This window comes from Tachypleus tridentatus, chromosome 2 (assembly GCF_004210375.1).
Source record: "Tachypleus tridentatus isolate NWPU-2018 chromosome 2, ASM421037v1, whole genome shotgun sequence".
NCBI classification, from domain to species: Eukaryota; Metazoa; Arthropoda; class Merostomata; order Xiphosura; family Limulidae; genus Tachypleus; species Tachypleus tridentatus.
The window spans coordinates 125,763,052-125,789,757 of NC_134826.1; the positions used below are offsets into that span (position 1 = coordinate 125,763,052).

The following is a 26,706-nucleotide window of genomic DNA, read 5'->3' on the forward strand; positions in this document are numbered from 1 at the left end:
ACTCCCACCTGAAATGAAGGGGGGATGTATCCCCCCAGGATCTACCGCCCTGAAAGAATATAATAAGCAGATATTTCTTCATAATAAATTACACCATCCAGAACGAGTTAAAATGGAAACAATAATTTGAGAATTAAAGACAATAAATCGAAATTATTTCACTCAGAATGTCATTCAAACAGCGCAAAATGATTTTAATACATTACTACTGTGAAACTGATACACCGAATATTACAGTGCCAGCGTTTCGAAACCACAAAAAAACAATAACTCTGCAACAACAGCAACAAACATACGCAAATATCCGCAATGAACATTCCTTTCAATAACAACGTAATCACAACCGAGATTCGTAAAGTCATTAAACAGTATCAACTGACAACCAACATAATATAAGAAACAGATAAAACATGAAACGCCAGAGAAAACGCCGTGGAACAAACGTGTTACGCGAAAAACTTCTTTTATCAAATCTTTGTAATATATGTGGAGACGCATATATAAGAGAAGTTGGAAGTACTTTAGACACACGAGTCTCCCAACACATCAATATGTTACACACGTATGACCAACACAAAACCACTTCAACAGAAACACTTGTTGTATAGACAGGGAACACAAAAAAGAGAGAAACCCATTTTAAATTTCTACCTTACAAAATACAAAGGATTTAAAAAGAAAAAAATATGGAAACTATACTTATTAAAGAATATAATCCGTAGATCAATAGAGACACTTGATGGCATATGTAACTAAACCATCATTCAAAAACAATACATTACACCGATACACTTGACACCATTACTTTCAGATTAACACTTGCATACTGTGGAATATCCCACAGTCTCACAATTCGTTTTTAACCCTTAAGTATACTTTATATCCTTTCAACTTACTTCTGTTCCTTATGAACTTGTATTTTCTGTTTATGTGTTTTTAACTAATCATAAAATATATGGTAAATCTTTTTATGTTTATATCTTATAAAATAGTCATATACGTAATATGTTAGTACAGCTGTATGGTTAGTGTTATAACTGTGCTATAATACTAGAGTATTAACAATTTAACGAATATTTTAATAATAAACGGTTGTGTATACTAACACTAACGAAACTGCAAAGGAAAAACGTCAGTTAAATTAAAAAATATTAAAAATATGTTTGTTTGTTTGTTTTTGAATTTCGCGCAGAGCTACCCGAGGGTTATTCGCGCTAGCCGGCCATCATTTCGTAGTGTATGACTAAACGGAAAGTCCTCCGCTAATACACCGGTAAGTTTACGGATTTACAACGTTAAAATCATGGGTTCGATACCCTTCGGTAGACTCAGATGAGAGACCAATATGGCTTTGCTAAAGAAAACACACACACACACACACAAGAGGGAAAGCAGCAACTCGTCTCCACCCAGGGCCAACTGTTGGCTACTCTATTATCAACTAATATTGCAACTGATCGTCACATTATAACGACCGCACGACTGAAAGAGCGAGGATGTTTAGTGTATACGAGGATCAAGACATTTTCCAGCAAACATCACATTAGAAACCACCCACACAATACTTATATTTGTCTAACACAACAGTTATTTTATACACTTTGTACAAACCAAACAAAGGAGTCAAAAGATAACAGTGCAGCAGTGACACGAGAAATCAAAACTCTTGACACATATAGATAAAACACAGGTTTAATAAGAGAAATATGGTAGAGATATATCGAGGGCTTATTTTCGAAACGATTTGTTTTGAAATTCGCGCTAAGATTCATGACGGTTATCTTCTCTAGCCGTCTTTAATTTAGTATCACAGTCCACAACAACTCATGTGCTAGTCTTTTAACAACGAATATTGGGATTGATAGCCTCCTTATAAGGCCTCCATGACTCAAAGGAAGAGCGTGTTTGGTGTGAAGGGAATTCGAACCCGCGACTCTCGGATTACGAGTCGAGTGTCTTAACCACCTGGTCATGTCGGGTCAAAATATCAGATCGTGAATTTCAATTGAAATGCTTTGCCTACGTGACAACGAGGTAGAAAACAAAATGTTTATTCCCCAGGTGAGGCTCGAACTCACAACCCCGGCATATCCCACATGTACTGTCTTATAAGTACCGTGCTTTTTTTTTTGTCTCTTTATTTATCCCACCTCAACGAGGGGGTATACACAGAAATACAACAAATAAAACACAAGTTAATGAATTAGCATGTAACAATAACTCTATAGATTACCATGCTGATAATTACCACAAAGTTAATAAAATTAAGGAAAAAGAAATAAAAGAGGTAATTGGAACAGCAGGTAATCCAACAAACATTATAGTGAACATTAACAAATCAAGAAATCAATGGATCTTTCATTGGTAACAAAAATATAATGAAATAACAACTTATCTTAACAACGTACACAAGAAATAACCTTGTGCACCTTGGGTTACCAAGCTACCAACATAAGAATACACAGAATAAAATACATTTAATGAGTTATGTAACGAAGATCTATGATAATGAAGATATATATGTCTCCGTACACGCACTTTAAACAAGGAAATTAAATGAATTACGCCATTTCGTGCCAAAGAAACTGGACGAGCAGAACATATAACCTGACGTGCCCAACTAGTAATCAAACGGAATATGTTCCAGCATCTCCTGGGTAACGAAGGATGAGATCCCACTAAGAGGCATCTCCTCCATACCCAGTTTGATATGGGACATCCAAAATAAAATGCCAATAATTTATATACATATGACCACAAGGGCTGTAGAAAAGGACATTGGAAAAACAGATGGTCTATGGTTTCCGGCGCCTGGGAACAGAAAGTGCACAACCCTGTGAGATGTCTGTCCATATGTATCAGCTTGACATTAGTGGTAATCGCCCGCAACCACAGTAAATAATCCACATCACAAACATAAAAACCCACAAAAGAAGAATAAGCGTTTTTACGAATGCGTTTCCAGTCTCCAGGAGGAACAATATCCCCCCAGTAGAATGGAGCAGGGAAATTAGTAGCGAGTGAAAACTGTAAATGTCCCACCAGTTGCCTCACAGATAAACCCTGAAAACGAACTCAATTATCAGAGTTGTCCAGAAAATATAAATCCACAACACATGTGGACGACGGAAGAGGAGCCGGCTGGGTGGACAAAACCGGCAACCAGTCCACAGGCAACGCCTCCTTGAGCATATGAAAATGTGAAAAAATTGTGCGGGCATTGGCCAACGGGTCAGCGTCCGTACACATTCAATCACTGCCCCCACCGGAAGAAAAGCAGGGAGCACCTCATTACAATAAATGGCGGACCTGAACCAAACCTGCGTTAATAAATTCAGGAAAATGAAATGTTCGGTGGCGAACATCAACAATAGCCGGATTGAAAAACAAAGGTTCATCAAAAATTTGTGGGGAAAGAAAAGCTGGGACAATCCCTTTATCCCCAAAAAGAACCTTCCAGGCATGAAACATTTCCTGAATATAGAAAGGTAACGATTTCACAAAACGTGGCAAAATACGGCATTGAAGAATCCGAAAGCCCAAAGAGAGATTACCATAACAAGAAAAAAATCCAGAAAGAAGTTGTCGCAAGGTGGAAGGACAAGAAGCATCCAAACAACGCTGCAACAACTTCAAACGGAATGCGAGTTTACGAGTATTAGCATCAACCAAGTTGATACCTCCACAATCATAACTCCGGATCAGAATACCGTATGCCACTTTATGTATACCTCCCGCCAAATAAAATCCAGTATACATTTGCGAAATCGAGCCTCAAACTGTCTTGGCAACAGGGTATATTCAACGGGTACCATAACACCGATGCCACCAAGGAATTCACCACAAGAGATTTACCCTTTAGCGACAAAGAACGAAATCGCCACGACACCAAGACACGAGATACCCTGCGCAATACACCCTGCCACGTATCTTGCAGCATGACATCGAAATTAGAGTGGAAATCTATTCCCAAAATCCGAATAGGATCCTGGGAAATTCTCAACTCACCAAGGACAAAGTCTGCAGAAGAGGCCAAACACCCAACCCACAAACCCTGACTCTTGGTCCAGTTGATCTTCCCACCAGTAGCTTTGCCAAAGTTTGGCAGACATCCAACACATGCGGCAAAGATTCGGCGTCTCGTAAGGTTAAGGTGGTATCATCAGCATGCTGATAAGTAAGTGAAGGCGTGGTGAGTAACACATCACCACCAATACCAGTAATATGTACATTATGAACTAACATATTTCGTAACGGTTCGACACTGAGAACGTAAAGTAGAGCAGACATTGGGCATCCTTGACGAATACCCCGAGTTACAGCAAAATCATTAGTGAGAAATCCATTAAACTTTACACAACTAGAAATAGAAGTATAGCAAAGACGAACCCCATGAACAAAAGTAGAACCAAAACCCATACGCAGAAGAAGTTGAAATAGATAGTCATAGGCCACCCGATCAAAGGCTTGCATCTGATCGAGCTTCAAAAAGATTCCATCCTGGCCGGTACGTGCTAAAAACGAGTGTTAACGGAGTATCAGCAACGTCACGTCCAGGTATACACCCGGATTGGTCATCTGAAACTAAACTGGAGATCACAGACGAAAGGCGACGAGCCAGCACTTTGGCCACAAGCTTATAGTCAGAACAAAGCAATGTCAAAGGCCGGCTGTTAGCCGCCAATCGTCGATCTCCGCCTTTCGGGATAGGAACAATTACCCCAGAACACATTGTACGGAGAAACTGTGGAGAGTGGAACAGTTCAGACAAGACAGATAAAAAGTCGTCAACAAAAAGAGGGAAAAAATATTTGTAAAATTCGGAGGTAAAACCATCCAAACCATGAGATTTGCCCAGCGGTAAACTGTCTAGAGCAGCGATAACTTCCGGAACCGTGAATGGAGCATCACAAATATGAGCTTGTTCACGGGAAAGAGTTCGATCAACAAATGAGATAACGAAATCTATGTCTGCCTGCAGAACGATTTCCTTAGAGTACAGTGCGGAATAATACTGATGTAAAACAGCAGCGATATCTTCCACACCGGACACCTCCACACCCCTATCAGTGAGCATGGATCGAAACTCAATTCTGCTTTGACGGACCTTTTCCATACGAAGAAAGTAAGACGTAGATCTATCACCCTCCTCAAACCAACGAATATGAGATCGAATCCTCGCCCCCTCTATGGTATCGTGATCCAAAGTCTCCAATGCATCTTCAAGTTCATACAATTTGACCTTAGACCTACCAGGGAAACGGGACAGTTTTCGAAGCTCACGATGGATGGACGACTCAAGCTATACGTATACCTAAGTATATGCCCTGGTCCCTCTTCCACACAATAGGGCTTTTCACTTCACAATCAAAATCTTTAAGTTTATTTAGCATAATATCATCGTCGATATATTCTGGGACGTCCATAAATGACACAGTAATAGTGCGTTTAGTGACGCCATTAGTCGAACAAAGTACACCATTGACAACTATACCAGCATCTATAGCCAGGTCCACATCGGCGTGAAGAACAAAAGTTACCTCATAACCACCCGGGCGAGGAACAACAGCAGTGACCGAAGCAGCACCAAACGTAGAAATAACAGAATGGATAACGTCCCCATGGCTTGAAGTTGTCGTTTCCACGAAAACAGTACGACGCATAACTTCCATGACCTTCTTGGTTGATGAAGACATCGTCAAACAACTGGAAAAAATAAAAAATCTGGCAAAAAGAAAAGAACTACACGCTCACTAGGTTTAGCTGTTAAATTTACACTAAGGCAATGAGGAGCTCGAAAAACACGTCTGTACTCGATGACGAGAACCGGCGCTTTCCAAAATGTTTATACCCCAGGTGAGGCTCGAACTCACAACCCCGGCATATAAACTAAACTAAACTAACGTGGCAGGGGTTCAGTTTAGAGAGAGAGAGAAATCAGAAGAGTTCTCTCTCCAACTGGGGTGTTCAGGAACTTTGTAGTTCCTCTTCGTCCCCTTTCGTGGATTGTTATTAAGATTAAGTGGTGGTTTTTTGTTTTGTTTTGTTTTGTTTTTATTATTATTTTAATAAATTAATTATCGTTATTATTCTTGATTTTTTTGGGTGGAGAATGTCTCACTAAATGTTCTTTTGGGTGGAGGCAAAGGCAGCAGTGGAAAGAAAGGCCGGGGCCTGTCCCGAAAGGAAAAAGTTGGGCAGGTGTGAACATGAATGTAATTCATTCAGATTCAGATCAAATCAAACGGCCCGATTCTGGGTCTGGCAAAAAGGTTGCCTAGGCTGGGATCTAGAAATCCAATGCCTGAAGATTTTGATGTGGGGGGGGAAACGGGAGTGCCCCGAGAAAACCCACTTTCACACGACAGGCGCCGAAAGTTTTGCCTGTCGTGTGCCCTGTACCTGAAAAAAAGGAATTCATGTTAATAACATAGATTTTATTTATTTAGATTCTTTGTTGAGTGGATTGTGATTCTTGAAATATGTTGTAAGGTGATATGTATTTTGTTGGTGCACTTGATAATTTGTGTAGTGATGCCGTTAGTTTGTTTCTATTTTCTGCTTTTAGATAATATTTGAGAGAAAGTTCTGTTATTCTATCTCTTAAAGTTGGTAAATTACTAATTTGGTGTAGATAATTTGTTGGCGTAAAAGATGGTAAACTGAATGCGGATTTTAATATTTTGTTTTGTTGCACTTGGATTTTTTGAAGTCTGTTGTTTGACATGTTGTATGTTACTTGACATCCGTACTCTATTAGTGGACGGATGTAAGCCTTGTATATTTGTATAATGGTGTTCGATGCGCATTTCGATTGTTTACCAGTTATAGTCTTTGGATATGAAATCCTTTTTCTGATTGATGAGTGTATATTGTTTATGTGTTTTTTCCATGTTAGTTTTGTGTCGAAAGTGACGCCAAGGAATGTGATGTTTTTGCTCATGTTAATGGTTGTGTTTCCAAGTGATAGTTTTATTTTTTCTAGATTTTTTCTTTGCTTCTTTAGTTTTCTATAGAAAATAATTGCTTGTGTTTTTTGTCGGATTTAACACGACCCTCCACTTGTTGCTCCATGTTGAGACGTTGTTTAGTGATTCTTGCACGCGAGACATGGCCATTACTGGGTTTCTGGAGGTGCTCCAGATTGCGATGTCGTCTGCGTATTGTGAATTGTGTGTGTATGTCAGATGTGGAAAAGGTATGTCACTGACGAAAATTATGTATAGAAGTAGAGAGAGGACTGATCCCCGGCATATCCCACAAGTACTGTCTTATAAGTACCGTGCGCTAACCAATTGCGCCACTGGGGATACGATTGTAGTTGCAATAGAAGCACTAGAATACTTCACTACTTTCTAAAAACATTTACTTATTAGCCACGATAACACTTAAACTACCCAACCAAGAAAGATACTTAACATTCTTAGACGTAGCAATAAAAATCCAATACAGACAATTACGAAGCTTTATACATAACAAAGAATCCTGGGGCGTAGAGTTTTTACACCTCATGGGGGTGGGGATGATTTTTTTGCAACAACTTATGTGGACTGTTCAATTTGCAAATTGGTAATCTCTAATTACGAGAACCTGAAAGATGTAAATATACAGTCACAGAGTAATCGTGTTGCTACGATACTTCACGTTTTCCATGCAGGTTTGTGTAAGTGAGGTCTTGTGAACAGTTCTCAAAATGTTAACAGAATAAAGACAAATGAGTCACAAATTAGCTGCCAAATGAATTTATTCCTGCACAGTATAAAAGATGGCCATTATACTTGACAAGGTTACTTATAACTTTCCTTGCATGAATTACGTTTTCAAATATTAATAAAATTAGTAATTACCCTTGATAAGTTTATATCTACCGAAAATGTTGTTTGATAAAAAATAATTAAAATGTCTTTGCGAACTCTTGAAAATTACACATCAATACAATGTAGCACATAATTATTCATTGATCCTCTAGTCTACATGTTCCCAAACGTAGACCTCCTTTGTGATGATCTGTTTATGAATTCTTTCATAATCTCTTCTATATTTATCCTGGCACCTCATCTTTGTGAGTGTGACAAACTGCCACATGGTTGAGGCGACACTGAGACATAGTTGACCTTAACCACGTCTTTAACCGTCTTAATGAGAAAAGCTGCGTTCACATTTGTAGCTGGATACTGGACATACAAGCAAAATTTTCTTGAGAAGAAACACTTCGTTTAACATCTGCTGGCTTGTTTCATACATTTTACAGTAAGCATCCTTCGCACCTTTCAGAGATACTGCTTTTGAAGTTACTTTGAACATGAGCAAATGAAACTCGAGCCGTTGTGCAGAGATTTCAATATAGAAGTTTATAACCGAGTTGTCAATCTTGCCAGATTTTATCATGTTCTCAAGTGCCAGGTATTGCCTCATGTCATTGCTGTCTGCATTGAATGTAGTGGTCAGATGTTCTATGACTGCGTCTACAAATTCAATATATTGCTTCTACAGTAATCTCTAGCTGTTGCAGAATGGTGTGCTGAGCCATTACCTGTTATCCTTCTGGGGAGTCTGCGAATGCGTGGTATTTCAATAGGCACCAGATCAAGGGAAGTTACCTTTTTCTCAGCTTCATGAAATATCTTGTTGTAATTTTCCTCTGTTCGCAATACCCGCAATTGCTCAACTGTCATTGCAGAGGTTTCAATCATGTCAGATATATTCGCTGATTGTGCTTGGAATGCACGGTTTAGATCCTGTAATACAGCTAATGAATGCTGAGCCATCAACAATCCTAAAACTGTCTTTTCTTTGTCAAATCTGTCCAGCAGACCTCGTGCTTTCACTGATACATCTGATTTTTCATTTGCTAATTCAGACAAAGAATCAACAATGTCACTGTAGTGATCATTAGCACATGTAATTGCAGATAGGCGGCACAACCAGCGTGTTGAACACATTGGGCGGATGTATTTAACTGGACCATTGTGGCTGTCTGACGATACAATATTTTCAAAGATTGTCTTGTATTTACCTGACCTCTGAAGCAAGACACCAAGTTCATGTACCCACTGGATAGAATCTCGAACACATTCACAACCTTCAACTCCATGTTGCATTATTAAATTAGCCTTGTGTGCTCCGCAGTGAAAAAACAAAGCTGACGGTTGCTTCTCTTTTACTTTTGCCTGGCATCCACTGTACGCACCACTCATGTTAGCGGCTCCATCATACGTTTGTGCTCTTAATCGTGACTGTAGTAAATTGAGTCTAGTCAGTACATCAAGTATGGTCGAGGATATTGTTTCACCAGATGTATTGGAAACACTGTACAAACCAAGAAATTTCTCGTGGACGTCAAGGAAGGTTCTCATCTACGTATCGTACGCATATTGCTTCCCATTCGGCACCTGTAACATCTTGAGTGCCATTAACCATTAATTCAAAGATTTTACTTTGCTGCACTTCGTGTGCTATGTTCCACAGCATTTGATGGCTGAACGTCTCCATTATTTCATTCCGAGCCTGGGGTGATGTGAATGTGCTTTTCTTTAACAAGTAGGTTCTTCCTCTTCCAGGAGCTTCATTAACTGCAGGAAGTTCCCCACCGTATCAGTATGTCCACGTAATGCTAAACCTTGACGCAGTAAGAAACGTAAACTTCTGAATTTTTTAGCTAGACTTCTTTTGCATTCTTCCTGCTGCTTCATTTTTCCATCATGTAGCTAGACAATCACTGGAGTTACATCAAGTAAACCTTCTGGAGATATAGCGAATCTGTGGGGAGAAGAGGATTGGTGTTCGTTGAATTTCTGTTTTGCCTTTTTTTCCAGTTGCAAAAGAGGTGGATATGAAGGAATACTCCACTGGCCTCTCCAATTTCCCTGTAAAAAAGACCTCTTTTTTTACGCCTTGGCACAATGAAAGCATATGACTTTTTGAGTCTGATTGTCGAAGTGCAGCCATGGGAACTTATCAAACCACTTGCCCTAGAAGTTGATATTTTGAGATTTTGCTTTCTGTCGTGGTATTAGATGACCGTCTGGATGATATGAGCCCTGTTGTAAAATCGAAGCTCAAACTAAAGGGAGCAAAGAGGGGCGATGTAAGGCGCGTCTGGATCCGAGCGCCCCGAACCTGTCGTTAACTGTACACTAAATATACACTGTGGTCAGCACCTTCGTCGGCTAAGGAGAGTAAGGTGTTCGACAATAAAACCGGTTAGACATGCATAAGAACAAATACCGTAGGAAAACCGCACAATATACACATAAGATTGACGCAGCCTTCAAGCTGCAAATCGCCTGCCAGATCTAAATAACAGGAGTTTTCGCTTGGGAGTAATATTTTCGAATTTCACGCTCTCTTCAATCTGTTGTGATGAAAATTTTACTTAATCTTACACTACGTACAAGACGTACGTAGATTCTGTGATAGTGCTTGCAAGCCTTGCATGCATACTTAGGCCTTCTGACTGATACTTACAAACTATCGCTTAGATCGAAAAGCTTATAAGAACGCCTATATTAAAGATGTACTTTCGGCTACTGAAAAATCCTACATCTAGTCCTAATTATGTAAATCGATTGGTAAGAACATGAGAATCACAAGAACAAACATACAATTTGTAGGCCTGTGATGCAATAAGACAATTCAACAGACCAAACTGTAGGGGGGATGATTGTTTGCACCATACTCCCATCTGAAATGAAGGGGGGATGTATCCCCCCAGGATCTACCGCCCTGAAAGAATATAATAAGCAGATATTTCTTCATAATAAATTACACCATCCAGAACGAGTTAAAATGGAAACAATAATTTGAGAATTAAAGACAATAAATCGAAATTATTTCACTCCGAATGACATTCAAACAGCGCAAAATGACTTTAATACATTACTACTGTGAAACTGATACACCGAATATTACAGTGCCCGCGTTTCGAAACCACAGAAAACAATAACTCTGCAACAACAGCAACAAACATACGCAAATATCCGCAATGAACATTCCTTTCAATAACAACGTAATCACAACCGAGATTCATAAAGTCATTAAACGGTATCAACTGACAACCAACATAACATAAGAAACAGATAAAACATGAAACGCCAGAGAAAACGCCGTGGAACAAAGGTGTCACGCGAAAAACTTCGTTTATCAAATCTTTGTAATATATGTGGAGACGCATATATAAGAGAAGCTGGAAGTACTTTACACACACGTGTCTCACAACACATCAGTATGTTACACACGTATGACCAACACAAAACCACTTCAACAGAAACACTTGTTGCATAGACAGGCAACACAAAAAACACAGAAAACCCATTTTAAATTTATACCTTACAAAATACGAAGGATTTTAAAAAGAAAAAATATGGAAACTATACTTATTAAAGAATATAATCCGTAGATGAATAGAGGCACTTGATGGCATATGTAACTAAACCACCATTCAAAAACAATAAATTACACCGATACACTTGACACCATTACTTTCAGATTAACACTTGCATACTGGGGATTATCACACAGTCTCACAATTCGTTTTTAACCCTTAAGGATACTTTATATCCTTTCAACTTACTTCTGTTCCTTAAGAACTTGTATTTTCTGTTTATGTGTTTTTAACTAATCATAAAATATATTGTAAATCTTTTTATGTTTATATCTTATAAAATAGTCATATACGTAATATGTTAGTACAGCTGTATGGTTAGTGTTATAACTGTACTATAATATTAGAGTGTTAATAATTTAACGAATATTCTAATAATAAACGGTTGTGTGTATTAACACTAACGAAACTGCAAAGGAAAAACGTCAGTTAAGATAAAAAATATTTAAAATATGTTTGTTTGTTTGTTTGTTTTTGAATTTCGCGCAGAGCTACCCGAGGGTTATTCGCGCTAGCCGTCCATCATTAGTTTATTACTAAAGGGAAATTCCTCCGCTAACACACCGGTAAGTTTACGGAGTTACAACGTTAAAATCATGGGTTCGATACCCTTCGGTAGACTAAGATGAGAGACCAATGTGGCTTTGCTGAAGAAAACACACCCACACACAAGAGGGAAAGCAGCAATTCGTCTCCACCCACCGCCAACTGTTGGCTACTCTATTATCAACTAATATTGCAACTGATCGTCACATTTTAACGACCCCACGACTGAAAGGGCGAGGATGTTTAGTGTATACGAGGATCAAGACATTTTCCAGCAAACATTACATTAGAAATCACCCACACAATACTTATATTTGTCTCACACAACAGTTATTTTATACACTTTGTACAAACCAAACAAAGGAGTTGCAAAAGGTAACAGTGCAGCAGTGACACGAGAAATCAAAACTCTTGATACATATAGATAAAACACAGGTTTAATAACAGAAATATGGTAGAGATATATCGAGGGCATATTTCCGAAACGATTTGTTTTGTAATTCGCGCTAAGATTCATGACGGTTATCTGCTCCAGCCGTCTTTAATTTAGTATCACAGTCCACAATAACTCATGTGCTAGTCTTTTAACAACGAATATTGGGATTGATAGTCTCCTTATAAGGCCTCCATGACTCAAAGGGCGAGCGTGTTTGGTGTGAAGGGAATTCGAACCCGCGACTCACGGTTTACGAGTGGAGTCTCTTAACCACCTGGTCATGCCGGGTCAAAATATCAGATCGTGAATTTCAATTGAAATGCTCTACCTGCGTGACAACGAGGTAGAGAACAAAATGTTTATTCCCCAGGTGAGGCTCGAACTCACAACCCCGGCATATCCCACAAGTACTGTCTTATAAGTACCGTGCGCTAACCAATTGCGCCACTGGGGATACGATTGTAGTTGCAATAGAAGCACTAGAATACTTCACTACTTTCTAAAAACCTTTACTTATTAGCCACGATAACACTTAAACTACCCAACCAAGAAAGATACTTAACATTCTTAGACGTAGCAATAAAAATCCAATACATACAACTACGAAGCTTTATACATAACAAAGAATCCTGGGGCGCAGAGTTTTTACACCTCATGGGGGTGGGGATGCTTTTTGCAACAACTTATGTGGACTGTTCAATTTGCAAATTGGTAATCTCTAATTACGAGAACCTGAAAGATGTAAATATACAGTCACAGAGTAATCGTGTTGCTACGATACTTCACGTTTTCCATGCAGGTTTGTGTAAGTGAGGTCTTGTGAACAGTTCTCAAAATGTTAACAGAATAAAGACAAATGAGTCACAAATTAGCTGCCAAATGAATTTATTCCTGCACAGTATAAAAGATGGCCATTATACTTGACAAGGTTACTTATAACTTTCCTTGCATGAATTACGTTTTCAAATATTAATAAAATTAGTAATTACCCTTGATAAGTTTATATCTACCGAAAATGTTGTTTGATAAAAATAATTAAAATGTCTTTGCGAACTCTTGAAAATTACACATCAATACAATGTAGCACATAATTATTCATTGGTCCTCTAGTCTACATGTTCCCAAACGTAGACCTCCTTTGTGATGATCTGTTTATGAATTCTTTCATAATCTCTTCTATATTTATCCTGGCACCTCATCTTTGTGAGTGTGACAAACTGCCACATGGTTGAGGCGACACTGAGACATAGTTGACCTTAACCACGTCTTTAACCGTCTTAATGAGAAAAGCTGCGTTCACATTTGTAGCTGGATACTGGACATACAAGCAAAATTTTCTTGAGAAGAAACACTTCGTTTAACATCTGCTGGCTTGTTTCATACATTTTACAGTAAGCATCCTTCGCACCTTTCAGAGATACTGCTTTTGAAGTTACTTTGAACATGAGCAAATGAAACTCGAGCCGTTGTGCAGAGATTTCTCTATAGAAGTTTATAACCGAGTTGTCAATCTTGCCAGATTTGATCATGTTCTCAAGTGCCAGGTATTGCCTCATGTCATTGTTGTCTGCATTGAATGTAGTGGTCAGATGTTCTATGACTGCGTCTACAAATTCAATATATTGGCTTCTACAGTAATCTCTAGCTGTTGCAGAATGGTGTGCTGAGCCATTACCTGTTATCCTTCTGGGGAGTCTGCGAATGCGTGGTATTTCAATAGGCACCAGATCAAGGGAAGTTACCTTTTTCTCAGCTTCATGAAATATCTTGTTGTAATTTTCCTCTGTTCGCAATACCCGCAATTGCTCAACTGTCATTGCAGAGGTTTCAATCATGTCAGATACTGTCGCTGATTGTGCTTGGAATGCACGGTTTAGATCCTGTAATACAGCTAATGAATGCTGAGCCATCAACAATCCTAAAACTGTCTTTTCTTTGTCAAATCTGTCCAGCAGACCTCGTGCTTTCACTGATACATCTGATTTTTCATTTGCTAATTCAGACAAAGAATCAACAATGTCACTGTAGTGATCATTAGCACATGTAATTGCAGATAGGCGGCACAACCAGCGTGTTGAACACATTGGGCGGATGTATTTAACTGGACCATTGTGGCTGTCTGACGATACAATATTTTCAGAGATTGTCTTGTATTTACCTGACCTCTGAAGCAAGACACCAAGTTCATGTACCCACTGGATAGAATCTCGAACACATTCACAACCTTCAACTCCATGTTGCATTATTAAATTAGCCTTGTGTGCTCCGCAGTGAAAAAACAAAGCTGACGGTTGCTTCTCTTTTACTTTTGCCTGGCATCCACTGTACGCACCACTCATGTTAGCGGCTCCATCATACGTTTGTGCTCTTAATCGTGACTGTAGTAAATTGAGTCCAGTCAGTACATCAAGTATGGTCAAGGATATTGTTTCACCAGATGTATTGGAAACACTGTACAAACCAAGAAATTTCTCGTGGACGTCAAAGAAGGTTCTCATCTACGTATCGTACGCATATTGCTTCCCATTCGGCACCTGTAACATCTTGAGTGCCATTAACCATTAATGCAAAGATTTTACTTTGCTGCACTTCGTGTGCTATGTTCCTCAGCATTTGATGGCTGAACGTCTCCATTATTTCATTCCGAGCCTGGGGTGATGTGAATGTGCTTTTCTTTAACAAGTAGGTTCTTCCTTTTCCAGGAGCTTCATTAACTGCAGGAAGTTCCCCACCGTATCAGTATGTCCACGTAATGCTAAACCTTGACGCAGTAAGAAACGTAAACTTCTGAATTTTTTAGCTAGACTTCTTTTGCATTCTTCCTGCTGCTTCATTTTCCATCATGTAGCTAGACAATCACTGGAGTTACATCAAGTAAACCTTCTGGAGATATAGCGAATCTGTGGGGAGAAGAGGATTGGTTTTCGTTGAATTTCTGTTTTGCCTTTTTTTCCAGTTGCAAAAAAGGTGGATATGAAGGAATACTCCACTGGCCTCTCCAATTTCCCTGTAAAAAAGACCTCTTTTTTTTACGCCTTGGCACAATGAAAGCATATGACTTTTTGAGTCTGATTGTCGAAGTGCAGCCATGGGAACTTATCAAACCACTTGCCCTAGAAGTTGATATTTTGAGATTTTGCTTTCTGTCGTGGTATTAGATGTCCGTCTGGATGATATGAGCCCTGTTGTAAAATCGAAGTTTAAACTAAAGGGAGCGGAGAGGGGCGACGTAAGGCGCGTCTGGATCCGAGCGGCCCGAACCTGTCGTTAACTGTACACTAAATATACACTATGGTCAGCACCTTCGTCGGCTAAGGAGAGTAAGGCGTACGACAATAAAACCGGTTAGACATGCATAAGAACAAATAGCGTAGGAAAACCGCACAATATACACATAAGATTGACGCAGCTACAAGCTGCAAATCGCCTGCCAGATCTAGATAACAGGAGTTTTTGCTTGGGAGTATTATTTTCGAATTTCACGCTCTCTTCAATCTGTTGTGATGAAAATGTTATTTAATCTTACACTACGTACAAGACGTACGTAGATTCTATTATAGTTCTTGCAAGCCTTGCATGTATACTTAGGCCTTCTGACTAATACTTACAAACTATCGCTTAGATCGAAAAGCTTATAAGAACGCCTATATCAAAGCTGTACATTTCGGCTACTGAAAAATCCTACATCTAGGCCTAATTATGTAAATCGATTGGTAAGAACACGAGAATCACAAGAACAAACACACAATTTGTAGGCCTGTAATGCAATAAACAATTCAACAGACCAAACTGTATGGGGGATGATTGTTTGCACCATACCCCCCACCTGAAATGAAGGGGGGATGTATCCCCCAGGATCTACCGCCCTGAAAGAATATAATAAGCAGATATTTCTTCATAATAAATTACACCATCCAGAACGAGTTAAAATGGAAACAATAATTTGAGAATTAAAGACAATAAATCGAAATTATTCCACTCAGAATGCCATTCAAACAGCGCAAAATGATTTTAATACATTACTACTGTGAAACTGATACACCGAATATTACAGTGCCAGCGTTTCGAAACCACAGAAAACAATAACTCTGCAAAAACAGCAACAAATATACGCAAATATCCGCAATGAACATTCCTTTCAATAACAACGTAATCACAACCGAGATTCGTAAAGTCATTAAACAGTATCAACTGACAAACAACATAACATAAAAAACAGATAAAACATGAAACGCCAAAGAAAACGCCGTGGAACAAACGTGTCACGCGAAAAACTTCGTTTATCAAATCTTTGTAATATATGTGGAGACGCACATATAAGAGAAGCTGGAAGTACTTTAGACACACGTGTCTCACAACATATCAGTATGTTACACACGTATGACCAACACAAAACCACTTCAACAGAAACATCTTTTTTGTTTTATGGTTGCAAATTACATTGAGCTAGAACGACATAACAGGAAAAATGTTTACAAAAACAATATTCTTTTACGGACTTCAATCTTTGTATAAGGTTTTAGTTGGAAATATATTGATAGGATGAGCATGAGTCATCTGAAACTTTGTGTCAGAATTAAAAAACAAAGTAGGAAAATTCAATAAAAAATACAGTCCAAATGTTATTAACGTTTCTGCTATTTTATGATAACGCAAATTTAGCGATATTTGTAGTTTTTTAGATGATTGAGAAAATAACTAAAAGGTGTTACCGGCGATAAGCACTTGTTGTAAACTGAAAAGCACCTTAACTTATACAAGTGATTATTTATATCGCCTTCAAATTTATAACATAGTAAATTTCAAGAGCAACATATTTGTAGACTTAATTACCGATACACTTCACAAAAGAAAATGGGCAAATTAACCAAGATCAAAACATTTTAAAGCCATATTGTTGAAACAGGCATTAAAATACATGTTGAAATTTATTGTAATAAATTTTGTATTTAAGGGAAGGTTACGCATGCCGTCTTTAATTCTGAACTACTAATTAAATGGCCCCCCCAGTGGCACAATGGTAACTTTGTGGATTGACAACGCTAGAAGCTGGGTTTCGATACCCGTGACGGCTTGAGCACAGATAGCCCATTTGTGCAGCTTTGTGTTTAATTCCAAACAAATCAATTAAATGGAAAGCAGCTAATTAGAAGCGGGGAATATTTTATGGTATCACACGGATTTATAACGTGGCTTATGTCCAAAATCAAAAGTTCCACCAAAGGCCCATTCTCCAATAAATATTACTCGTGTGAAGATCTTGTAAAGATGCAAGTTACCGTGATTTATTAAACACTGCTCACCTGCCGTTCCTGTAATAAGCAAGTAAAGTTAACAAAGATTTTACCACAGCAGTGACTTTCTTTATCATAATTAGTGTTGACTTCCCCAGGTTTCAAGTAGTTGAAGCTGAGATGCAAAAATAATAATAAATAAATCTGTGTTTACACTTTGTTATTAGTAGAAAAGCTACACATCTGGAGGATCAAACCCCAGTTTCTAGTGGAGTATATCTGAAGACATTCCGCTGTGCCACGTGAGGGGAAGAAAAGAACGAAATAGTAATACTGATATATACATATATAATATGGATAGTGATAAAAAAAAAGGTTATGAATTGTTAATAGACATATACAACTGTCTTGCATACTAACTGTTCAGCATACTAAAGGTGTGTACTTCAGTAAAGCTGTTTATTCTATTACATACAAACATTTGTAAAGTTTTTTCTTGAGTGTAAATATGAACATAACAGTAGATATTAAAATATACTTGTGCCTATACATCTCCCTATCTTACGTGCATTTTGAAACATGTCTGTCAGTAAACTACTGACTATATTTAGTGCTTGTTCATACACTTTACTAACTAATAATGATTTAAGGATATGAAATAACACATTCATTAAAGTTTTTTGGACAAAAAAAACATCAACTCAAACAATAGATAATGTTTAAATATGATAGAATTTCAGATTATGCCTGCTTTCTATGTGGTATTACGTATTCGGTCTTGTTTAGTTTGTTGCTAAGCGCAAAGCTACATAATAGATTGTCTGTGCTTTGCCTATCACGGGATGTACTTGGTGTTATATCCATAGGTTGTCGCCGGGTGCTTGTTACGACACCAAACGAAATAGTTGTACAAAGCACTACACAACGTTTTATTGTACTTCGTTATCCCTGTATTGGATTACTAACGAAGTGCACGAAGCACACCTACCGTGTTTCCAAGTGTGCATGGATGCATCATCTTTTATAAATAAAGCTCCATAACGTAGTCCATAGGTTTACTGTTCGCTTCTCAATAGAGTTAATTGTTCAGTGGGCACAGCGTAGAATCCTACCCATAGGTAGCAGTGTCGTCCCTGTTTATATTAGTAACAACATCGTCTCGTGTTTTATCACTGGTTGGTTACGACAGTCGTTAGAATTAATCTTCTAAATACATTCTTTAATTCTGTGTTTCGCATTGTATAATTATACAACAAAAACCCCCTCTAAACGGTCTCTGATACATGTTTCGTTCAATTACATAATGATACATTTCAAATAAAATGACAACTAAGAAGTCCCAGCATTCAAATAAATATATATAAAACAGATTAAATAATTAGGAAGTCAATTCTATTATTCGCTAACTTGATGAATAATAGGAGTAACGTCCCCTAGCTTCTATTGCAGTTCACTTCCGGATAATATATACAATTTAGAACACTTGGAAACCGGATGTTACCTTTTCAAATCACATTGTACTGATTTGATATTCACAGATACGTTAACTTTACTTCGAGTCTTATATGACACAGTAAACACGCCTGTGATTTAATTTCTGATGGCTGACAAACAGGTGAGGTTAATAAAGGACAAATTCTTTAAATTATAATAATTCCTACATTTCAAGATCTTACGTCACGAGATTTTTTTTTTATTTTTATGTTCCATTGAGTGCAATTTGTCGGTTTTCTAAAGCATTTACATTCATTAAAATTTCCCTAATCAAAATATTTCTCCGCTATTAGATTAACACTACAAGCTTGTACATTTTACGTCAATAATACTAATAAAGATAGGGAGAATGTAATCACAATTAGAGTAAATCTATACGAAAATCCTGCACATTTTACTTTAATAATACTTACAAACTTAAGAACGATGCATCAACAACAAAACTAAACCCATACGATAGTCCTGCGACTCGGCAGGGCCAGATGGTTAGTGTTTTCGATTCACAATCTGCGGGCCACCGGTTAGAGACCCTTCCAACCAAACATGCTCGTCCTTTCAGCTGTGAATTCGTTAAACTGTAACAGTCAATCTCACAATTCGTTGGTTAGTGAGTAACCCAAAATATGACAGTGGGTTTAGATGACTCGCTGTCTTCCTTCTAGTCTTACACTGCTAAATTATAAACGAATAGCGTAGATAGCACTCGTATAGGTTTGCGCGAAATTCAAAACAAACAAAAACATGCGTTATACAAAATATCTCTCTACAATGAATGCCTAGCCTCGAAAGACATCTAAGTACACTCAACAGACATTACTAATCAATCCAAGACGCTTCCTTTTCATTTTGGGCACAGGACAAATAAACAATTCAGCGCCTGTCGTCTGAAAGTGGGTTTTCTCGAGGTTCTCCCCCACATCTAATTTCCTGGCACTCTTAAATACTGTGATTCTAACCATGGCATTGGATTTATGAATCCCAGTCACCAAGTAGTCCTGTTAAAAGGGCGACTACTGGGACATATTTGTTCGAATACTATAAACATTCTTACTCCCATCAACTCCACATCATCAAAGCCGTCATCACCACCGAAGAAACTTGCTTTGATCTTCTCTCTACCTCTACATCTACCAAACATCCGCCAAATCCCTTGGTTAACAACCATCAACAATCGCTCAAATTGTAATCACTAATCCCCTATCTTTTCACAGCATTTATGCCGGCGGCGCGAAGGGGAATAACATTATCCTCGAACACACTGAATCTGAGGGTTGCAGGTTCGAATTCCCGTCACATCAAACATGCTTACCCTTTCAGCCGCGAGGGCTTTATTATGTGACGACAGTCAACCCACCATTTGTTGGTAAAAGAGTAGCCCAAAAGTTGGCGTCAGTAATGATGACTAGCTGCCTTCTCCCTAGTCTTACACTGCTAAATTGGGAACAGCTAGTGCAAATATCCCTCGTGTAGTGTTGCGCGAAATTCAAAAACAAATAAACAAACCATCTAAAAGGATTGGTATACGAAACCTCTTTTCTTAATCAGTTTTTTCCCATGTCTTCTCCAGGGTCTCCATCGAGCCATGGACTCTCTACTTACTCGGTAGTCCTAAAAAGAGTCATGGCCATTTTAATATTATAGATATTTTTATCAGAACCGTGTACCCTTCAATGAAGATAACAATAAATTTAATGGTACCGTAGTGGACAAGTGTGGGTCAGGTTTTTACTCAAGTCTTGAGAAGGTTCGACTTTCCTGAGGTCAATTAAAAGAGATAATACTCTTTTTCTCATCCTGTTTGTCCCTAGTTTTCCATTTAACGATCAGCGAGCATAAAGTTAAATGTTTGGTATTCATTCTGTTCTCTGATTCGTCATTGTTCAATACATTTATGCCCAATATTAGGCTAAGTAATCAAAAATAAGATTAGAAAATAAGAATAATAACCTCCTACATACCCTAATTTTTACATAACTTTATAGAAAATCCAATCATATTTTGTTTTAGGTGGATCTTATTTAATCCCATGCTAAATGTTCACTTTGCAAATGGATTAATAAAAGTGTGAAACAAATGAAAGAAAAAACCTTTCGTCTATAGTGACCACACTTATCAGCAACTTAATACTACAAGAACAGTTTGTTGTTGTGTTTTTGTTTATTTCCATTGGAATAGTCATTCATCCATGAAACTTATCACCCCAAACAATTTGCACCATCTTCTTGCTATTCCTTTTACATGTTTCTGATGAACTGTTTTTAGAGAATACTGAGTCATTTTCAAATTCCTTGAATTCATTTTATGTGTTTTATTTCTATCTTCCTATTTTCGGTTAAAAAACGAAAATTTTATCTTCATTACTCAACTGTTCTTTGCATGTCAAAGTAACTTGTAACTAGAGCTAGAGTAAATCTGGTGTTTTATCAGAACTGATTTGTCAACACACATTCATTGTGGCATGACGAAGAAGAAAGTGACGTTTAACTTGCAAAATAATATAGTGTTCTTGTTTTTACGCATGCTCCAATCGTTAAGTTAGCGGCTCCATCATAAGTTTGTGCTCTAAATCCTGAAACTGGTAAATTGAGTCTAGTCAGTACATCAAGTATGGTCCAGGATATTATTTCACCAGTTGTATTGGAAACATTGTACAAACCAAGAAATTACTCGTGGACGACAAGGTTCTCATCTACGTATCGTATACATATTGCTTCCTGTTCGGCACCTCTAACATCTTCAGTGCCTTCAACCATTAATGCAAATATTTTACTTTGACGCACTTCGTGTGCTATGTTCCTCAGCATTTGATGGCTGAACGTCTCCATTATTTCATTCCGAGCCTGGGGTGATGTGAATGTGCTTTTCTTTAACAAGTAGGTTCTTCCTACTCCGTATCAGTATGTCCACGTAATGCTAAAGCTTGACGCAGTAAGAAACGTAAACTTCTGAATTTCTTCGCAAGACTTCCTACTGCTTCATTTTTCCATCATGTAGCTAGACAATCACTGGAGTTATATCAAGTAAACCTTCTGGAGATATATCGAATCTGTGGGGAGTGGAGGATTGGTGTTCGTTGAATTTCTGTTTTGCCTTTTTTCCAGTTGCAAAAACCGGTGGATATGAAGGAATACTCCACTGGCCTCTCCAATTTCCCTGTAAAAAGACCTCTATTTTACGCCTAGGCACAATGAAAGCATATGACTTTTTGAGTCTGATTGTCGAAGTGCAGCCATGGGAACTTATCAAACCACTTGCCCTAGAAGTTTATATTTTGAGATTTTGCTTTCTGTCGTCCGTCTGGATGATATGAGTCCTGTTGTAAAATCGAAGCTCAAACTAAAGGGAGCGGAGTGGGGCGATGTAAGGCGCGTCTGGATCCGAGCGTCCAGACACTTTGACACACGAGTCTCACAACACATCAGTATGTTACACACGTATGACCAACACAAAACCACTTCAACAGAAACACTTGTTGTGTAGAGAGGGAACACAAAAAACGCATTTTTAATTTCTACCTTACAAAATACTAAGGATTTAAAAAGGAAAAAAACATGGAAACTATAATTATTAAACAATATAATCCGTAGATGAATAGAGACACTTGATGGCATATGTAACTAAACCACCATTCAAAAACAATACATTACACCGATACACTTGACACCATCACTTTCAGATCAACACTTGCATACTGTGGAATATCACACAATCTCACAATTCGTTTTTAACCCTTAAGTATACTTTATATCCTTTCAACTTACTTCTGTTCCTTAAGAACTTGTATTTTCTGTTTATGTGTTTTTAACTAATCATAAAATATATAGTAAATCTTTTTATGTTTATATCTTATAAAATAGTCATATACGTAATATGTTAGTACAGCTGTATGGTTAGTGTTATAACTGTACTATAATATTAGAGTGTTAACAATTTAACGAATATTCTAATAATAAACGATTGTGTATATTAACACTAACGAAACTACAAAGGAAAAAAAGTCAGTTAAAATAAAAAATATTTAAAATATGTTTGTTTGTTTGTTTTTGAATTTCGCGCAGAGCTACCCGAGGGTTATTCGCGCTAGCCGTCCATCATTTCGTAGTGTATGACTAAAGGGAAAGTCCTCCGCTAATACACCGGTAAGTTTACGGATTTACAACGTTAAAATCATGGGTTTGATACCCTTCGGTAGACTCAGATGAGAGACCAATGTGGCTTTGCTGAAGAAAACACACACACACACAAGAGGGAAAGCAGCAATTCGTCTCCACCCACCGCCAACTGTTGGCTTCTCTATTATCAACTATTATTGCAACTGATCGTCACATTATAACGACCTCACGACTGAAAGGGCGAGGATGTTTAGTGTATACGAGGATCAAGACATTTTCCAGCAAACATCACATTAGAAACCACCCACACAATACTTATATTTGTCTCACACAACAGTTATTTTATACACTTTGTACAAACCAAACAAAGGAGTTGCAAAAGATAACAGTGCAGCAGTGACACAAGAAATCAAAACTCTTGACAGATATAGATAAAACACAGGTTTAATAACAGAAATATGGTAGAGATATATCGAGGGCATATTTCCGAAACGATTTGTTTTGAAATTCGCGCTAAGATTCATGAGGGTTATCTGCTCTAGCCGTCTTTAATTTAGTATCACAGTCCACAATAACTCATGTGCTCGTCTTTTAACAACGAATATTGGAATTGATAGTCTCCTTATAAGGCCTCCATGACTCAAAGGGCGAGCGTGTTTGCTGTGAAGGGAATTTGAACACGCGACTCTCGAGTTACGAGTCGAGTGTCTTAACCACCTGGTCATCCCGGGCCAAAATATCAGATCGCGAATTTCAATTGAAATGCTTTGCCTACGTGACAACGAGGTAGAGAACAAAATGTTTATTCCCCAGGTGAGGCTCGAACTCATAACCCCGGCATATCCCACAAGTACTGTCTTATAAGTACCGAGCGTTAACCGATTGCGCCACTGGGGATATGATTGTAATTGCAATAGAATCACTAGAATGCTTCACTATTTCCTATAAACCTTTAACTATTAGCCAAGTTAACACTTAAACTACCCAACCCAGAAGGATACTTAACATTCTTAGACGTAGCAATAAAAATCCAATACAGACAATTACGAAGCTTTATACATAACAAAGAATCCTGGGGCGTAGAGTTTTTACACCTGATGGGGGTGGGGATGATTTTTGCAACAACTTATGTGGACTGTTCAATTTGCAAATTTGTAATCTCTAATTACGAGAACCTGAAAGCTGTAAACATACAGTCACAGAGTACTCTTGTTGCCACGATACTTCACGGTTTCCATGCAAGTTTGTGTAAGTGAGGTCTTGTGAACAGTTTTCAAAATGTTAACAGAATAAAGACAAATGTGTCACAAATTAGCTGCCACATGAATTTATTCCTGCACAGTATAAAAGATGGCCATTATACTTGACAAGGTTACTCATAACTTTCATTGCATGAATTACGTTTTCAAATATTAATAAAATTAGTAATTACCCTTGATAAGTTTATATCTACCAAAAATGTTGTTTGATAAAAATAATTAAAATGTCTTTGCGAACTCTTGAAAATTACACATCAATACAATGTAGCACATAATTATTCATTGGTCCTCTAGTCTACATGTTCCCAAAAGTAGACCTCCTTTGTGATGATCTGTTTATGAATTCTTTCATAATCTCTTCTATATTTATCCTGGCACCTCATCTTTGTGAGTGTGACAAACTGCCACATGGTTGAGGCGGCACTGAGACATAGTTGACCCTAGCCACGTCTTTAACCGTCTTAATGAGAAAAGCTGCATTCACATATGTAACTGGATACTGGACATACAAGCAAAATTTTCTTAAGAAGAATCACTTCGTTTAACATCTGCTGGCTTGTTTCATGCATTTTACAGTAAGCATCCTTCGCACCTTTCAGAGATACTTCTTTTGAAGTTACTTTGAACATGAGCAACTGAAACTCGAGCCGTTGTGCAGAGATTTCTCTATGGAACTTTATAACCGAGTTGTCAATCTTGCCAGATTTGATCATGTTCTCCAGTGCCAGATATTGCCTCATGTCATTGTTGTCTGCATTGAATGTAGTGGTCAGATGTTCTATGACTGCGTCTACAAATTCAATATATTGGCTTCTGCAGTAATCTCTAGCTGTTGCAGAATGGTGTGCTGAGCCATTACCTGTTATCCTTCTGGGGAGTTTGCGAATGCGTGGTATTTCAATAGGCACCAGATCAAGGGAAGTTACCTTTTTCTCAGCTTCATGAAATATCTTGTTGTAATTTTCCTCTGTTCGCAATACCCGCAATTGCTCAACTGTCATTGCAGAGGTTTCAATCATGTCAGATACTGTCGCTGATTGTGCTTGGAATGCACGGTTAAGTTCCTTTAATACAGCTAATGAATGCTGAGCCATCAACAATCCTAAAACTGTCTTTCCTTTGTCAAATCTGTCCAGCAGACCTCGTGCATTCACTGGTACATCTGATTTTTCATTTGCTAATTCAGACAAAGAATCAACAATGTCACTGTAGTGATCATTAGCACATTTAATTACAGATAGGCGGCACAACCACCGTGTTGAACACAGTGGGCGGATGTATTTAACTGGACCATTGTGGCTGTCTGACGATACAATATTTTCAAAGATTGTCTTGTATTTACCTGACCTCTGAAGCAAGACACCAATTTCATGTACCCACTGGATAGAATCTCGAACACATTCACAACCTTCAACTGCATGTTGCATTATTAAATTAGCCTTGTGTGCTCCGCAGTGAAAAAACTAAGCTGACGGTTGCTTCTCTTTTACTTTTGCCTGGCCTCCACTGTACGCACCACTCATGTTAGCCGCTCCATCATACGTTTGTGCTCTTAATCGTGTCTGTGGTAAATTGAGTCCAGTCAGTACATCAAGTATGGTCGAGGATATTTTTTCACCAGATGTATTGGAAACACTGTACAAACCAAGAAATTTCTCGTGGACGTCAAGGAAGGTTGTCATCTACGTATCGTACGCATATTGCTTCCTATTCGGCACCTGTAACATCTTGAGTGCCATTAACCATTAATGGAAAGATATTACTTTGCTGAACTTCGTGTGCTATGTTCTTCAACATTTGTTGGCTGAACGTCTCCATTATTTCATTCCGAACCTGGGATGATGTGAATGTGCTTTTCTTTAACAAGTAGGTTCTTCCTCTTCCAGGAGCTTCATTAACTGCAGGAAGATCCCCACCGTATCAGTATTTCCACGTAATGCTAAACCTTGACGCAGTAAGAAACGTAAACTTCTGAATTTTTTAGCTAGACTTCTTTTGCATTCTTCCTGCTGCTTCATTTTCCATCATGTAGCTAGACAATCACTGGAGTTACATCAAGTAAACCTTCTGGAGATATAGCGAATCTGTGGGGAGAAGAGGATTGGTTTTCGTTGAATTTCTGTTTTGCCTTTTTTTCCAGTTGCAAAAAAGGTGGATATGAAGGAATACTCCACTGGCCTCTCCAATTTCCCTGTAAAAAAGACCTCTTTTTTTTACGCCTTGGCACAATGAAAGCATATGA

The 26,706-nt window shown here is 38.1% G+C and overlaps 2 non-coding genes across 2 annotated transcripts; both read right to left on the bottom strand.

The window, feature by feature from the left end:
• Nucleotides 1-12,727: 12,727 nt before the first annotated feature.
• Nucleotides 12,728-12,819, bottom strand: TRNAI-UAU (transfer RNA isoleucine (anticodon UAU)). Its single transcript is given in 2 exon segments — nucleotides 12,728-12,763; nucleotides 12,782-12,819. It is a non-coding gene; the product is annotated as a tRNA-Ile (tRNA).
• Nucleotides 12,820-24,010: 11,191 nt separating this feature from the next.
• Nucleotides 24,011-24,102, bottom strand: TRNAI-UAU (transfer RNA isoleucine (anticodon UAU)). The gene is given in 2 exon segments: nucleotides 24,011-24,046; nucleotides 24,065-24,102. It is a non-coding gene; the product is annotated as a tRNA-Ile (tRNA).
• Nucleotides 24,103-26,706: the final 2,604 nt, after the last annotated feature.